Below are 18,363 nucleotides of genomic sequence, written 5' to 3' on the forward strand. Positions count from 1 at the left end.
TTTTTCATTACTTTGTATGTGGAGTCCAATAACCACAGGGAGGGATCCCTTCCCATAATCGGAACGGAGCGGTACCATCCACCCGGCCACAGTGACTACATTTATAAAAGGATAATACAGGCACTTATACTGTGTCACTAAGGTGAGAGTTCTGTGAGCACTTAGCGGGGGTGTAACTACACGAAAGTCACCAGATCTTCGATCAACGCATGTTCACCTGTATTGATCACTATTGTCAATATTTTCTTAGTCTTTTAGTTACGGTTTTATGGACTAATATATTTATACACTAATGCACTTTGTTCACTTATGATCTTGAAGAGTGGAACCACAACACCTGTCTTTAATTTTATTTGTGCATTTTATTAATATTATTTTGATGCTGTATATACACTTATGCACTTTGTTCACTTATTAATTTGAAGAGTGGAACCACAATATTTGTTTTAATTGTATTCATGCATCCATATTGCTTATCACAACAGTATATATAGGGGTAGTGCGCGAGGTCACTTACACAACAGGTTTTATTGTGTATCATTTGGAATATAAAGGTAAAGCTTAAAATGTAATGGCACTAAGGCATAGGCTTGTGCACAGGGTGTGCCGGATGCGCCTGGGCACAACCTAATTACCCTGTGCATTGCAGAGTTCCCTTGATGAACGCCCCTACCCCGTGGAGGCTACTGAGATAGGAACTAGGAAATCTCTGTCCTCAGTCTCTTTCTTTGCGATTTCACCAGAGCCCCTCAATTGGGCTTCTAACAAATTGTAAAAAAAAAAATAATAATAATAATAATAATATTGTAAAAAAAATCTATTAAAAAAATATATATAAGTGTAAAAAATAATAACATAATAAAATAATAAAAACAAAAACTACTGACACCAATCTCATCCCTGCTAGCAATGTCCACTGCTCTACTGACACCGTCCTCTGCTCTACTGACACCATCTACTGCTTTAGATGTGTGGGGTAAATCCACGCAGTGGTTAGATGTAATTGGGATATGGGGCTGCTGCCTCTACGGATACAATGCCACCTAGGAGAGTGTATTAGAAATTGGTGAAAAGCAGGAGTAGATATGGCGCTGCCCTTATGGCGTTGGAAGGATTTTTTTCCCATAGTGAACTGTTCTTCTATATGTTGCATGGTATACATAATACCTATAAAACTAGAGTTTTACTTCTAATTGGTAAACCATAAACGAGAAAAACTTATATGTGCCAAAAGTTATGATTAAAATCTGTGACCAGTGTTAGGTTATTAATAGTCTCATTATAATAAAGGTGAAATTGCAAAATAAAGTGCCTCAATTATTTCAACAGAGTGCATTGGTGCAAAAACAGTGCTGTAAATGCAATAAAGTGACTGGTGCTGAATCACACAAGTCATACACAATATCAAACGTAAAAACATAAAAAGTGACTGGTGTGTTTTTAACCAGTGTTATTGGATAGGAAAAATTCCATTAGTTGTGAAAAAAAGTTCTTTTTGAAGTGTTTTAAGATGTTCAATCTCTAGGAAGCAAATTTCTGTAGGAAAACTTCTTATCCAGGTTCTGGCTCTTTATTAGTGCCTTATCTGCATGCTCTGATACTGCTTGCACTCATCGGATTTTCTTTCTCCTGCAGGGGTGCAGGCAGTCACAGTATCTGCCACTATGTAGCAATCATGGATGTTTCCCGACTTTGCTTTACATGTTGTTTTGGTGTATTACATATGAAAGAAAGGAGGGATGCCCATAGCGTAAAACTGTATAGGAACCTTTATTAAAGCTTAACAAAATATTGTACTCACATTTGAAATGATAAAAACGAGCATGAGAAAAATAGCTTTGCTAGAGGTGCTGCAAGACTTCCGTGAGCCTTCCCTACGCGCGTTTCGTCATCAGAATTCTACTGGGGCGTTCATCTTGCTACACCTCCTGTCTTCAGTTCAAATAGTGTGCCATGTAATAGGTGCGATTGCGTGCTATTGTTCGGTGGCCATTTTTGTGAAGACTTTGAGGACCAGAGCCTAGTGGGTTTACCCACTAGACTGTTTTGGCGGCCATTTGTGTGGAGATATTGAAGACCGAAGCCTAAGATTGTGCGCCTGCGCATTCATTTTAGTAAGAGAAGACGGGGTCCGAGCTGTCAGCAAAGGACGTCACCCGTCAGCGCTCGGCCGCGCTACCTCTTCCCCCACTTTCTGCTGGAATCTAAGCCAGCATCCGGGTCGTTGACATGCCCGAAGTGCTGCTAATTGTTTTTTTAAAAGATTTCTGTGTATACATATATTGGCCACACTTTTAAACTGTGCTATAACGGTTCAACACGTAAATTATAAAAATCTAGATAATTTAAAATTACAGAAACAGCAAAAACCCCAGTGATTTACTATGTGCAAAAAAAAAAACAAAAATCAATCCAATCCACCAGGAAGACCAATAATCAGTGGTATAGAATCGCTATTCTCCAGATTGGGAGCGTATTTAGATGGATTCTTACAACCACTCGTACCAGAGGGAAAATCATATCTGAAGGACAGCAGACAATTAATTAAGGAACTGAAGGACTTCAAGATAGAAGAAGATGACATTCTAGTGACTATAGATGTCAATTCCCTGTATACAAATATCAGACAGGATGATGGCCTCAGCAGTGTTGAATGGGCACTACACAAGCAAACTGATCTAAAAGGAGAACAAATTAAATATATCACGGATGGCCTACAAATGGCCATGAGCTATAATTACTTTTGGCATAAAGGGGATTACTACACCCAAACATAGGGAGAGGCCATGGGGGCAAAGTATGCCCCCAGTGTAGCGAATCTATTTCTCAACAGGTCAGAGCAGGAACAAGTTTTCAGCATAAGGAGAAGAAATTTGAAACTATACCGTCGATATATAGATGATATAGTTATTGTGTGGAGGGGCACGGAGGAAGAATTACAAGCTTTCTTTGATGAAATAAATTGCAACACATACGGAATTTCTTTTTTTTGGCAGTTGGAACAAACAAAGTATACCTACCTGGATCTACAGATTTTTTAAAATAATGGTTAAACACTAGGACATTCTTTAAGAGCACCGACAGGAATGGGTACATTCCAACCAGCAGCTGCCACCATCCACAATGGATTGGAAACATTCCAAAGGGACAACAAATGCGGATACACAGAAATTGTAGTAACGTAAAAGATTGTGAAGAACAAGCAGATATCATAATCAAGTAGTGTTGGGAAGCACAGATTAGGCCACGCCCTACGCGTTTCCTCATCAGGACGTCTATGGGAGTACCTCTCCACTTGTTTAAATAAATCTTTTTTAAAAAAACGATTTTACACTATGGGCACCCCTTCTCTCTTTTTACATGACACACTACGATCCTGAGTCTGCCAGAGATTGCCGTACAGTGGCTTAAACTGTAACTGCCTGATACCCCTGCAGGGGTGAAGTGAGCTTGTGAGTGGCTGCACATTTAGAGTACGGATTCTTGAACAGCAGAAGGATTACAAATACGAATATCACATGTGCCAAGTTATTGCACAAATAAGGACTTTTATATGAATATGACAGCACGTTTGCACTTTACCAGATTGTTTTTGGATATTTAGTAGTTTTTTCCATCACCTCTTGACCTCCCTTACCCCCCTTTTTCCTCCCCCCCCCTCCCTTCCACACTTTTCTTCCCCTCCCCCCCTCCCCCCTTCCCCTTCCCCGCCTCCCACCACCTTTTTCCACACTGATATGCACGTTCACTAGGTGCCATTTGAAATATATGATATGCACAGCAAACACCGTGTATGGAATTTGACACCTTTATATCTTGTTTTATTTTTTGAAGTATACAGCACATAGATAGGAAATCACCATTTGATACTTGTACGTTTTGGCTTTATCTTATTCTATGAAGTACATAGCACATAGGTAGGAAACCACTATTTGGGTAAAGGAACAGCGCCATACCCTTCTATTTTACTAATTAATCCAGCTGTCCCCATTTATGGTGACTGCATGTTGGGTGGCAGCAGTTCCAAAGTGTTTACCAACATACCTTCACTATCTCCACTGCGTGGGTCCACTACGCTTTTCATCATAATCAACAGATTTGTCGAAAAAGGATATAACAAGAAACAAGGTGAAGAAAATGGATAGAAATACACTAATAGAAGGGAAACCAGTTGGTAACATCAAGAAGAAGAACAACAATATATGGACACGGCCTTTTTAACAGGTTACAATAGACAATACAAAATTACAGAGTCCATAATTAAGAAACACTGGCCCATTCTACAATCAGACAAAACTCTGAATTCCATACTACCAAGAAAGCCTAGTTTCATCTATAGAAAAGCCCCACCACTCAGAAATAAATTAGTGCACAACGCCTTGGATCCACCGAAGCAGATAAAAATAATAAAAAAACTTGAAAGGATTTTTTAAAATGTGGAAATTGCCTACCGTGTAAAAGCAGCAAAAAAAACTAACAGGAAAATAACAACATTTAGATCAGAAAAAAATACAACATTAAAGAGCTCATAACCTGCAACAGTACCCATGTGACTTATGTTCTGGAATGTCCATGCCACATACAATATGTGGGCAGGACGACAAGACAGTTACACGTCAGAATCAGGGAACACATAACAAATATCAAAAATGGATATCATAAGCACAGCGTCTTAAGGCATTTTAAAGACTTCCATAATAAAGATCCGTCCTGTATGGTCTTCTACGGGATTGACAAAATTAAAGGACATTGGAGGGGAGAGAACAAGAAAATTAAAATCTCACAAAATGAGACCAAATGGATCTTCCTACTGGACACCCTCCAACCAGCAGGAATGAACATAGACGTTGATTTAAATTGTTTCCTCACAAATTTTTAGAGCCACGAGCAAGCAACCAATCCTAAACCCAAATATATATTTTAAATATCTACCATCTCACAATTCCAAAGATTGGAAAGAAAAAGTATAAATACACCACATTAATATTCATACTAATACGAAATTACTCCATAGTGAAAAAAATGCGCCCAGATTTTCCAAATTTTATTTCATTAAAATTTATTGATTTATCTCATTTTAAATGTATTTTAATTCCAATTTAAACTAATTCTAGATCAATTTTAAATCAAGATAATGGTCACTCAGGAATATATATACATAGGATTGGATGTGAAGGTCCCCCTACCATAAAATAAAACATTTTTTTACTAGAACACTCAACGGTGACTCCGATCACTGAATTTAACCAGAGGACACACACCATTGGTCCTCCCCCAAAATCAAAGTTTTATACCAGCATAATATACTAATACCAGTTTTTATACTCATAAATAAACACTGATGGATTTGTGGTACAAGAATACTTTTTGTATCAGAGTATGTAGGACCCCACGCAAACATTTTATAAAATACCTCCTTTGTATTTTATTTTATTTATTTAAAAATCTTTTTGTCATTATCTGTATCTGGCTCCGGTCCTCAAAATCTTCCCCATAATGGCCGCCGAACAATAGCATGCAATCGCACCTATTACATGGCACACTATTTAAAGACAGGAGGTGTAGCAAGATGAACGCCCCAGTAGAAGTCTGATGACGAAACGCGCATAGGGCGGGCTCACGGACGTCTTGCAGCACCTCTAGCAAAGCTATTTTTCTCATGCTCGTTTTTATCATTTCAAATGTGAGTACAATATTTTATTAGGCTTTAATAAAGGTTCCCATATGGTTTTACGCTATGGGCATCCCTCCTTTCTTTCATATGTAATACACCAAAACAACATGTAAAGCAAAGTCGGGAATCATCCATGATTGCTACACAGTGGCAGATACTGTGACTGCCTGCACCCCTGCAGGGGAAAGAAAATCCGGTGAGTGCAAGCAGTATCAGAGCATGCAGATAAGGCACTAATAAAGAGCCAGCACCTGGATAAGAAGTTTTCCTACAGAAATTTGCTTCCTAGAGATTGAACATCTTAAAACACTTCAAAAAGAACTTTTTTTCACAACTAATGGAATTTTTCCTATCCAATAACACTGGTTAAAAACACACCAGTCACTTTTTATGTTTTTACGTTTGATATTGTGTATGACTTGTTGTATGATTCAGCACCAGTCACTTTATTGCATTTACAGCACTGTTTTTGCACCAATGCACTCTGTTGAAATAACTGAGGCACTTTATTTTGCAATTTCACCTTTATTATAATGAGACTATTAATAACCTAACACTAGTCACAGATTTTAGTCATAACTTTTGGCACATATAAGTTTTTCTCATTTATGGTTTACCATTTAGAAGTAAAACTCTAGTTTTATAGTTATTATGTATACCATGCAACATATAGAAGAACAGTTCACTATGGGAAAAAAATCCATCTACTGCCCTACTGACACCGTCCACTGCCCTACTGACACCGTCCACTGCCCTACTGACACCGTTCACTGCCCTACTGACACCGTCCTCTGCTCTACTGACACCGTCCTCTGCTCTACTGACACCGTCCACTGCCCTACTGACACCGTCCACTGCCCTACTGACACCGTCCACTGCCCTACTGACACCGTCCTCTGCTCTACTGACACCATCCACTGCCCTACTGACACCGTCCACTGCCCTACTGACACCATCCACTGCTCTACTGACACCGTCCACTGCTCTACTGACACCTTCCACTGCTCTACTGACACCGTCCACTGCTCTACTGACACCGTCCACTGCCCTACTGACACCGTCCACTGTCCTACTGACACCGTCCACTGCTTTACTGACACCATCTACTGCTCTACTGACACAACGTCCACTGCCCTACTGACACTGTCCACTGCTCTACTGACACCATCTACTGCTCTACTGACACTGTCCACTGCTCTACTGACACCGTCCACTGCCCTACTGACACCATCCACTGCCCTACTGACACCGTCCACTACTCTACTGACACCATCTACTGCTCTACTGACACCGTCCACTGCCCTACTGACACCGTCCACTGCCCTACTGACACCGTCCACTGCCCTACTGACACCGTCCACTACTCTACTGACACCGTCCACTACTCTATTGACACCATCTACTGCTCTACTGACACTGTCCACTGCTCTACTGACACCGTCCACTGCCCTACTGACACCGTCCACTGCCCTACTGACACCGTCCACTGCTCTATTGACACCGTCTACTGCTCTACTGACACCGTCCACTGCTCTACTGACACCATCTACTGCTCTACTGACACCCTCCACTGCTCTACTGACACCGTCCACTGCCCTACTGACACCATCTACTTCTCTACTAACACCGTCCACTGCTCTGCTGTGATAAGGTCAGGGATTTAATTTAGAGTTCTCACTTAATATGATGCCTACATGTAAATCTGTTTTTAAATGTAACTTTTTGGCTGTTGAACTCAATTGTAGCTGCTTTTGTTTTCTTGTAACTGTATTGCCATGGTGTTGAAGCTTGTGTTCGTAGCCCAGGTGACTCCTGTTGTTGTTTACCCTTGCCCTGTGTGGGGGGGTTGTGCTAATGCTATTGTTTGTATAAAAGGCCTTTGAAAGAAGTAAAGGCAGCAGTCCATTATGCTCAAGAACTGATACACGGATTTCTGACTCTGTGTCTTAATTCCTATATGAAGCAATAATTTGACAAAGCAATATAAACTTAAAGCAACTTATTTAAAAGTTGCCCCTAACATTTTGGCGCCCGAACAGGGACTCACCGATGATACTACAAGAGGTGGACGAACGCGGCTGATGGAACAAAAAGGAATAGGCATTCCGGGAACCACAGATCAAAACCTGGCCAGGTAAGAAAAAGCTTTATTTTTCTTATATTCTGTGCTCCCCTGATTTGTGCCTATCCGTTCTGTCAGTTACGGTTCTCCTGGTTTTAAAACACCAGCCTCTGTAGTGGTGAGTCTAGAATTACTGCATATTTTAGTTTATATTGCTGGAATTATTTGTTTGTTTTTGTTATCTGTGTTTGTCTTGTCTGTCTTGTTGAGAAAGTGAATGAGCCTTGTCAAGGATGGTATGAGTTAGAAGGGGATTGCCGAACTAAGCAACAGAATGCACCTTACCTCACACGATTGGGAACTTGAGGGCTTGTGAGCTTTGGGGACTGACGCTTATGCTTAACCTCACATCTAACTCATAAACCATAGACGGGTTGAACGTATAAGCCCTGTCTGCTCCATAAAGCAGGTATAAGAGTGTATGAGAGGGATTCCCAGATACGGGAGGGGAATGAGGTCTCTATAAAGCCCGGAGATCTAGTCGGATACCTGGTCACTTCAAGGAATGCTTGTATATGTTGTAGTTGTCAGTCTGATCACAATATTTTGTCAGTTGACTAGCATATAAAGTAATTCGGTTTCAAGAATCTCATTTAGGAGAGGTTTTTAGTATTCTGGCATCCTAGGAGGAAAAGGCAATGAGGAACTAGTGTAACTTGGTTAAGTGTTTTATATTGTACACTAAGTGTCCCACACGCCACCTAGGCTGGACTGTCAGAATGGGCCAGAGGAACACAAAACCCCGTCAGGGAATTGTAGCGCATTACACGGTGCCACAGATAATTAAAAACATCTGTGGGGAAGATGAAGCGCGGGACTTAAAGGATGTCCTTAGTAAATTTAAGGTGAAAGGAGCAGCGGGTTTAGACCCGGATGTATGGAATGAGATAAAAAGGGACAGACAAGGGGAGGTGTTAGAGAAGCAATGGATGCGTCAGATTCAATGCTTAATTAAGGTTTCAAATAGAGCGAAAGAAGAGGGGTGGAAATATAATCCAGATTGTAATGGTTGGGACATGAAAGATAGAAGAACAAAAAATGTTGAAAGCTTAAATAAAATTACTTCAACCATCCCACCCCCATACACTGATATAGAGAAAAATTCACACAAATCAGGGTTATATCCTGTACTTGAGGGTAGAGGATGGGTTTGCCAGATTTGTGGATCACAAAACCCTGAATGGGCACAAGAATGTGTACGTTGTGGGGCGCAAAAACCTCACCCAGAACCTTTAGCCCCAGTACACGTCACCACACGAACGGTAACATTACCAAATCTCCAACACGGGGACCCAGACCATCCAAATGCGCCAGCTGTGGTTAATCGCAATGTGGCCGTACATACCTGGAAACCATGGTCGGCAGACACACTCATGGCTCTAATTCAGAATGCCCCAGACCCAGTAGCCAAGCCGGCTGCTTTTAGTAGATTTGTGACTCAGTTAATGAATACACATAGAGCAACTTGGCAGGACGGGGAAGACTTGTGTAGACATAAAATGACTTTAACTATGTTCAATCAGTTTATGACAGAAATAGGTCCACATAGACCGCCAGAAGTAGCTGATGGAGACGGCAATCTGGCAGCTGGACATGTTAGACATATAGACTCACGAGCGCCCTTTCTTGTAAGATTAGAAGCTTTTTGTCAGGCAAAACAGCAAGAGAGAGGATCCACGTCACCCATGAAACAACTGCCAGGGCAGACAGTATCAGACTTTTACTTATCAATGGAAAGTATGATGGCAGATGAAGGAATGGATTTAGCACTGCCAATTACAATCCGAACCTTCAACAGACAGTTTATGGAAGGATTAATTCCACAGATAAGTGAAAGACTGAAAGCCTGCACACCAGAGTGGAGGGCAATTAGAGATAGAGGGTCGTTGTTACAAAAGGCACAAGGTATAGAAGCAGATTTAGCAGAAAACAAAAGTCGAAAACATCCGGCAATCAATACGGTTGTAGATTCCCAAGAACCAAGCAGAGGTTCCTATCGCAAACCCCTTACTTGTTATTACTGTAACAAGACTGGCCACATCAGACGCCACTGCAGAAAGAGAATAAGAGATGAGGGAAAGGAGGGTGTTGATTACCAAGTTAATCAGAGAAGGAACTGGTCTAGGGACAACAATAATGATGAAGTCAGACGGCAGGGAGATGGTCCACGAGCATGACTCGCCCCAGTTTTAGAAAGATCCAAAACTAAGATGCTTAAGACTACTATAACGGTTGGTAATAAGAAAATCTCTTGTCTAATAGATACAGGCGCTTCACGTTCGTTACTTTCTGATTCTGAACTACTCCCTGAGCAAGAATCACCTGACACTTTATTGATAACTGGATATGATGGCATTTTAGCCGACGCGCCGCTCACAAAACCCTTAAAAGTTAAAATAGGGAACCATATGTTCCTTTCACGTTTTCTGGTATCTAGAGGAGCCCCCACTAATTTGCTAGGAGCTGACATTTTGCAGAAAATAGGAGCTAATATTACCTATCAGCCAGATGGTACTGTCACCTTAGCTATAAACGATGATCAAGAACACATGGAGATGTGTAACCTGATACAATACCTGGAGGAGGAATCAGAACTGTCTGGTCCATCACCTCCAGATTTGGATCAGGTCTTGTCATCTCTTCCGGAAGAACTATGGGAAAAGCATCCAGCTGATGTTGGACTTTTGCCCGTACCTCCGGTTACCCTACAGCTGATTCCAGGAGCAGTGCTACCCCAACAAAAACAGTATCCACTCAGTGCACCCCAAGAGGCGGCCATTGAAATGCAGGTCCAATCCTTCTTAAAAAGTGGAGTTTTAAAAGAAGTAAAATCGCCGGCAAATACTCCTTTGTACCCGGTAAAAAAGAAAACGATAGCCGGTAGTCCGGTCAAGTATAGGATGGTCCAAGACCTCAGAGCAATCAACAAAATACTAGCCCCAATGACACCTGTAGTACCCAATCCACATACGTTACTGTCACAAATACCCTCAACTAGTATGTACTTTACGGTTATAGATTTAGCAAATGCTTTCTTTTCTGTCGCACTTGCTGAAGAATGCCAACTATGGTTCGCATTTTCAATAAAAAATCGGCAACTGACCTGGACATGCCTACCTCAGGGTATGGCGCACTCACCTACCTTGTATTCGCAAGCATTGCAAACGGTGTTGGGAGAATGGGTACCACCAGATTCTTGTGTATTGCTGCAATATGTGGATGATTTATTGTTATGCTGCCCTGACAAAGAAACTTGTTTGGCCACCACCCTTAATTTGTTGCGATTTCTAGCAGAAAAAGGTTGCAAGGTTAATAGGAAAAAGTTACAAATGTGTCAGGAAAAGGTTATCTTTCTGGGACATTGTATATCACAGGGTACAAGACATCTCACTGAGGAGAGGGTTCAAGTGATAAAGGGAATGTTACCCCCACGGAATTTCAAACAATTGCGTATGTTTTTAGGTATCGTGTCATATTGTAGAGAGTGGATACCACATGCTAGCGCTTTGATGCAGCCATTATACGATTGTTTGAAAATTGTACTGTATATGCTTACAGAAATAGCTTATGAGTCGTTTATCACTTTAGATTATACTAAGATATTTAATCTGTACATTGCTGAGATCACTGGACACGCCACAGGTGTTCTGACACAGGCACATGTAAAACAAAGACCAGTCGCTTACTTTTCAGCAGCATTAGATCCAGTATCTAGAGGTTCACCGTCCTGTGTACGGGCGGTAGCTGCAGTGTCAATTATCATAGATAAGTCATCAGAGATTGTTCTAGACAATCCAGTTGTAGTGCACACCACACATGACATACATGCAATCTTGTCTCAGGTACAGCCCAAACACATTTCCATGGCTAGGCAACTAAGGTTACAGTGTACTTTACTTTTACCTCCAAATGTCACTTTTCAGCGCTGTACAACCTTAAATTTGGCCACCTTTTTGCCTCTTCAGTCATCAGATTTGGCAAGGGGGAATAATAGTGCTAATAAGGAAGGAGATGAGGACACTGACACTCTTCTGTTTGAGGAAGTAAATGAACACGATTGTTTTCAGCTCATGGAACAGGAGACAATGGGATTCCCACATGTTATAGATACACCAATTTTAAACGCTGAGCACACTTTGTACATAGATGGTAGCAGGTTTGCTGATGACAAGGGTAAATATCACACAGGTTATGCCGTAGTGACTGATACACAGGTAATTGACGCACAGCCCTTACCAGCCCACATGTCAGCACAAGAGGCAGAATTAAAAGCTTTAGAACAAGCCCTAGAATACTTAAAAGGACGAGAAGGGAATATTTACACTGACTCTGCCTACGCTTATGGCGTAGCGCATGATTATGGCCACATATGGAGGGCTAGAGGTTATCTGACAGCAGCAGGTACACCTGTAAAACATGGAGAAGGGATTAAGAGAGTCCTGAACAATCTTCAAAAGGTTAAACGAGTGGCCATCATGAAAATAGCGGCACACACGAGCGCAAAAACAATTGAGGCAAAAGGAAATGCATTTGCAGATTTGACTGCAAAACAGGCAGCTCTAGGGGAAGGAAGCCCTGAGACCTTAGCAGCGGTAGAGGTGAGTATCCCAGAACCAACATGGCAGCAGCTGAGTAAATTACAGGAGCAAGCAGGGGAGAGTGAGAAAGATAAGTGGGTCAGTATGGGAGCAGCACCAGACCTTGACAATGTATGGAGGGAAGGGGGCAAAATATGCCTGCCTGCCTCTCTGTACCCAGCAATGGCAGCGGCAGTTCACTTACCCACACACGTCAGTTCCAATTCCATGTATAGGATTGTGAACCAAGGATGGCTCGCCCCTGGATTCAGTAGTACTGCGAGAAACTACTGTGCAGCCTGCCAAATCTGTCTCCTGAATAATCCAGGACAGAGAGTAAAAACCCCACGAAAACACCATTACACACTACATACAAATGCCCAAGAGCGGCCCCTTTGAATTTGTTCTCGTGTGTATCGATTTATTCTCAGGTTGGCCTGAAAGTTATCCAGTAAAAACAGCTACAGCAAAAGCCACAGCTAAGAAACTGATCACTGAGTTAATACCTAGGTTTGGTCTTCCTGAAACCATAGAATCAGATAGGGGAACACACTTTACAGGAGAAATCATGCAGAATGTAATGACCATGTTAGGGGTTCAACAAAGTTTTCACACCCCTTACCACCCACAGAGTTCGGGATTGGTGGAGAGAGTAAATGGGACAATAAAGTTAAAAATACAAAAAGCCATGCAGGAGTTAAACAAGCCATGGCCTGAATGTTTGCCTTTGGCTTTATTCTCTATAAGGTACACCCCTACAGGGAAAACGGGATTATCCCCATACGAAATACTTTTTGGTAGTGCACCTAGATTAGGTTTATACTTTCCACAGAGTATGCAATTGCAATGTGATAGTTTGACTGCATATGTAATACAATTACAACAACGTCTAACTAAGATCCACAAAAGTGTGTATTCTTCTCTTCCAGACCCTAATTCAATAACAGGTACACATACGCTGCTACCAGGGGATTATGTATATGTAAAGAAACACACCAGAAAGACATTGGAGCCAAGGTTTGAAGGTCCTTATCAAGTGCTTCTGACCACAGCCACTTCAGTAAAGCTGGAAGGAAAGCCTACCTGGATACACGCATCACACTGCAAGAAACAACCCGAGAAAACAACATGATAAAATATCTACTTACATATTGTTTGTTGCAGATTGTTGTTTTACAAATACATGCATGGACTCCTGGTATTAATGTAATAGAGGTAGAGGAAACAGCAAATTTTAAATGGGTTGTAGATGATCCTAAAGTAGCAAATGATTCAGGATATGAGATGAATAAGTATTATGATGTAGGTAATTACACTGTTAAAGGACACAGGTACAATCACGAATATATGTGTATACAGGAAAATAAATAGGAAAATTAGGAGAATAGACAGGGCATACTGATCAATGTGTATTGACATCACCCACTCCTGCTAAACTCCTCTTCTTGAATTTAAGATGTTAGTAATACCTAGGAAGATGGGTTCTACCCCTCTGACAACTCGCGGTCAGGGAAAGGACTCTGGGGAAAAACTGACTAGAACTTATTCATGAGGACCCAGGGGGAAGGAGAGGATGATGTCAAAGGGGGAAATTGATAAGGTCAGGGATTTAATTTAGAGTTCTCACTTAATATGATGCCTACATGTAAATCTGTTTTTAAATGTAACTTTTTTGGCTGTTGAACTCAATTGTAGCTGCTTTTGTTTTCTTGTAACTGTATTGCCATGGTGTTGAAGCTTGTGTTCGTAGCCCAGGTGACTCCTGTTGTTGTTTACCCTTGCCCTGTGTGGGGGGGTTGTGCTAATGCTATTGTTTGTATAAAAGGCCTTTGAAAGAAGTAAAGGCAGCAGTCCATTATGCTCAAGAACTGATACACGGATTTCTGACTCTGTGTCTTAATTCCTATATGAAGCAATAATTTGACAAAGCAATATAAACTTAAAGCAACTTATTTAAAAGTTGCCCCTAACAGCTGACACCGTTCACTGCTCTGCCGACACTGTCCACTGCTCTACTGACACCATCCACTGCTCTACTGACACCATCCACTGTCTTACTGAAACTGTCCACTTCTCTACTGACACCATCTACTGCCCTACTGACATAGTCCACTGCCCTACTGACACCATCTACTGCCCTACTGACACCGTCCACTGCTCTACTGACACCGTCCACTGCCCTACTGACACCGTCCACTGCCCTACTGACACCGTCCACTGCTCTACTGACACCATCCACTGCTCTACTGACACCATCTACTGCCCTACTGGCACCGTCCACTGCTCTACTGACACCATCTACTGCCCTACTGACACAGTCCACTCCCCTACTGGCACCATCTACTGCCCTACTGACACCGTCCACTGCTCTACTGACACCGTCTACTGCCCTACTGACACCGTCCACTGCCCTACTGACACCGTCCACTGCCCTACTGACACCGTCCACTGCTCTACTGACACCGTTCACTGCTCTACTGACACCATCTACTGCCCTACTGACACCGTTCACTGCCCTACTGACACCGTCTACTGCTCTACTGACAACGTCCACTGCTCTACTGACACCATCTACTGCTCTACTGACACCGTCCACTGCCCTACTGACACCATCCACTGCCCTACTGACACCGTTCACTGCTTTACTGACACCATCTACTGCTCTACTGACACAACGTCCACTGCTCTACTGACACCGTTCACTGACCTACTGACACTGTCCACTGCTCTACTGACACCGTCCACTGCCCTACTGACACCGTCCACTGCCCTACTGACACCATCCACTGCCCTACTGACACCGTTCACTGCCCTACTGACACCGTCCACTGCTTTACTGACACCATCTACTGCTCTACTGACACAACGTCTACTGCTCTACTGACACTGTCCACTGCTCTACTGACACCATCCACTGCCCTACTGACACCATCCACTGCTCTACTGACACCGTTCACTGTCCTACTGACACCATCCCCTGCGCACGTTCACTGCTCTACTGACACCATCTACTGCCCTACTGACACCGTCCACTGCTCTACTGACACCATCTACTGCTCTACTGACACCGTCCACTGCCCTACTGACACCGTCCACTGCTTTACTGACACCATCTACTGCTCTACTGACACAACGTCCACTGCTCTACTGACACCATCTGCTGCTCTACTGACACCGTCCACTGCTCTACTGACACCGTCCACTGCCCTACTGACACCGTCCACTGCCCTACTGACACCGTCCACTGCCCTACTGACACCATCTACTGCTCTACTGATACCGTCCACTGCTCTACTGACACCATCTACTGCTCTACTGACACCGTCCACTGCTCTACTGACACCGTCCACTGCCCTACTGACACCATCCACTGCCCTACTGACACCATCTACTGCTCTACTGACACCGTCCACTGCTCTGCTGACACCATCCACTGTTCTGATGACACCGTCCACTGTTCTGATGACACCGTCCACTGCTCTAATGACACCGTCCACTGCTTTACTGACACCATCTACTGCTCTACTGACACAACGTCCACTGCCCTACTGACACCGTTCACTGCCCTACTGACACCGTTCACTGACCTACTGACACTGTCCACTGCTCTACTGACACCATCTACTGCTCTACTGACACCGTCCACTGCCCTACTGACACCGTCCACTGCCCTACTGACACCGTTCACTGCCCTACTGACACCGTCTACTGCTTTACTGACACCATCTACTGCTCTACTGACACAACGTCTACTGCTCTACTGACACTGTCCACTGCCCTACTGACACCGTCCACTGCTCTACTGACACCGTTCACTGTCCTACTGACACCATCCCCTGCGCACGTTCACTGCTCTACTGACACAATCTACTGCTCTACTGACACAATCTACTGCTCTACTGACACCGTCCACTGCCCTACTGACACCGTCCACTGCTTTACTGACACCATCTACTGCTCTACTGACACAACGTCCACTGCTCTACTGACACCATCTACTGCTCTACTGACACCGTCCACTGCTCTACTGACACCGTCCACTGCCCTACTGACACCGTCCACTGCCCTACTGACACCGTCCACTGCTCTACTGACACCATCTACTGCTCTACTGATACCGTCCACTGCTCTACTGACACCATCTACTGCTCTACTGACACCGTCCACTGCTCTACTGACACCGTCCACCGCTCTACTGACACCATCCACTGCTCTACTGACACCGTACACTGCCCTACTGACACCATCTACTGCTCTACTGACACCGTCCACTGCTCTGCTGACACCGTCCACTGTTCTGATGACACCGTCCACTGCTCTACTGACACCGTCCACTGCTCTACTGACACCATCCACTGCTCTACTGACACCGTCCACTGTCCTACTGAAACTGTCCACTTCTCTACTGACACCATCTACTGCCCTACTGACATGGTCCACTGCCTTACTGACACCATCTACTGCCCTACTGACACCTTCCACTGCTCTACTGACACCATCTACTGCCCTACCGACACCGTCCACTGCTCTACCGACACCGTCCACTGCCCTACTGACACCATCCACTGCCCTACTGACACCGTCCACTGCCCTACTGACACCGTCCACTGCTCTACTGACACCGTCCACTGCTCTACTGACACCGTCCACTGCTCTACTGACACCGCCCACTGCTCTACTGACACCGTACACTGCTCTACTGACACCGTCCACTGCTCTACTGACACCGTCCACTGCTCTACTGACACCGCCCACTGCTCTACTGACACCGCCCACTGCTCTACCGACATCATCTACTGCCCTACTGACACCGTTTACTGCTCTACTGACACCATCCACTGCTCTACTGTGCATATGTATTTGAGCTTTGAGGTGCACACCCTAATGCAATAGACTGCGCACACCTATGGGCTAAGGTAAAAGTAAGGGTAAAGTTGAAGGGTAAGCTAAAGGTTAAAATAAAGAATAATGGTAATATAAAGGTAAAGATTAAAATGTAATGAGACTAAAGTAATGGTTAAGATAAAGTTGGGAGACTAAGGTAGAGGACAAGGTGAAGTTAGAGGGTTAAGATTGCTTACCTTTACCTTAATCATTACCTTAGCCCCCTAACTTTATCTTACTTATTTTCAGAAGTGACTCCCCCACCCCTCCACAGAGAATGACTGTGCTAAAAATGAATATACCTCCAATATTGTGATATATAACCCCAGTTATCTCCCTCAGAAGTCGGTCCATTACCTCGTCCCCAGAAGCGTCGTCCTTGTCTCCAGGACACGGTGAGAAGGCGTAGAGGAGACTACAAGTGTCTACAGATCCCGTATAGCTTTTGGCAGGTGGCCAAGTTATTTCTTTTTTCTTTATCTGCTCAGGCAGGCTGAAACAGAAACCAAGAAGGGACAACGTATAGCTCAGCAAAAGAATCTCTCTAAAATTTCTTCATAATTTCGGAGGGTCTGGAGTCACACAGGAGACTAACGGACACACTGCGGAGTTACCCAAGAAACAGAGAGTACTTCTGTTTACCTATAAATCTAGATACCAATCTGCTGGGAGTGTTTGCAGCAGCCTTTATATGCTGAGCTTTGCCCGGGACATGTGGCTTTGTGAACGGGTTCCAAGAGCTTGCAATTATCAAGAACCTTTACCGAACGACTCAAAATGTGCAAATGGGTCACAACCTGTCTTTATGATTCTAGGTGGTGAATTTGCCTGTAAGCAGTCATATGTCAATGAGCCTATCACAGAATGCTGATCACCCTGAGGGGGGGGGGGAGGCATAATCACAAACACTGTGACCTTCACAAACACTGTGACCTTTTACCTAGAAATCAGTCCTCATGGAGAGAAAAGGGAAATTTTTTTGTTTTGCAAAAAAAAAAAATATTAATAATAATATGATTTGTCATGCTGACAAGTATTGTAGTCTTATAGATTCATGCAAAATCCAATAGTTAATTTTGTTAAGTTTGCATATTGTGCTATTATAC

The 18,363-nt window shown here is 43.3% G+C and overlaps 1 protein-coding gene across 3 annotated transcripts in view; it reads right to left on the bottom strand.

Moving 5' to 3' along the window:
* The window catches only part of LOC141133630 (beta-1,3-galactosyltransferase 5-like), a 131,588-nt gene extending 113,504 nt beyond the window's left edge, over positions 1–18,084 (bottom strand). The window contains exons 1-2 of one of the 3 annotated variants that reach the window (XM_073623117.1): positions 17,615–18,084; positions 13,457–13,474 (exon numbers count right to left, since the gene is read on the bottom strand). The gene's annotated coding sequence lies outside the window, so the exon portion shown is untranslated. Of the gene's footprint in view, positions 1–13,369; positions 13,475–17,614 lie in introns of all 3 variants that reach the window. The other 2 variants (XM_073623115.1, XM_073623116.1) reach the window with 2 other exon arrangements.
* Between the last annotated feature and the right edge of the window lie 279 nt (positions 18,085–18,363).

This window comes from Aquarana catesbeiana, linkage group LG03 (genome assembly GCF_042186555.1).
Source record: "Aquarana catesbeiana isolate 2022-GZ linkage group LG03, ASM4218655v1, whole genome shotgun sequence".
Taxonomy (NCBI): domain Eukaryota; kingdom Metazoa; phylum Chordata; class Amphibia; order Anura; family Ranidae; genus Aquarana; species Aquarana catesbeiana.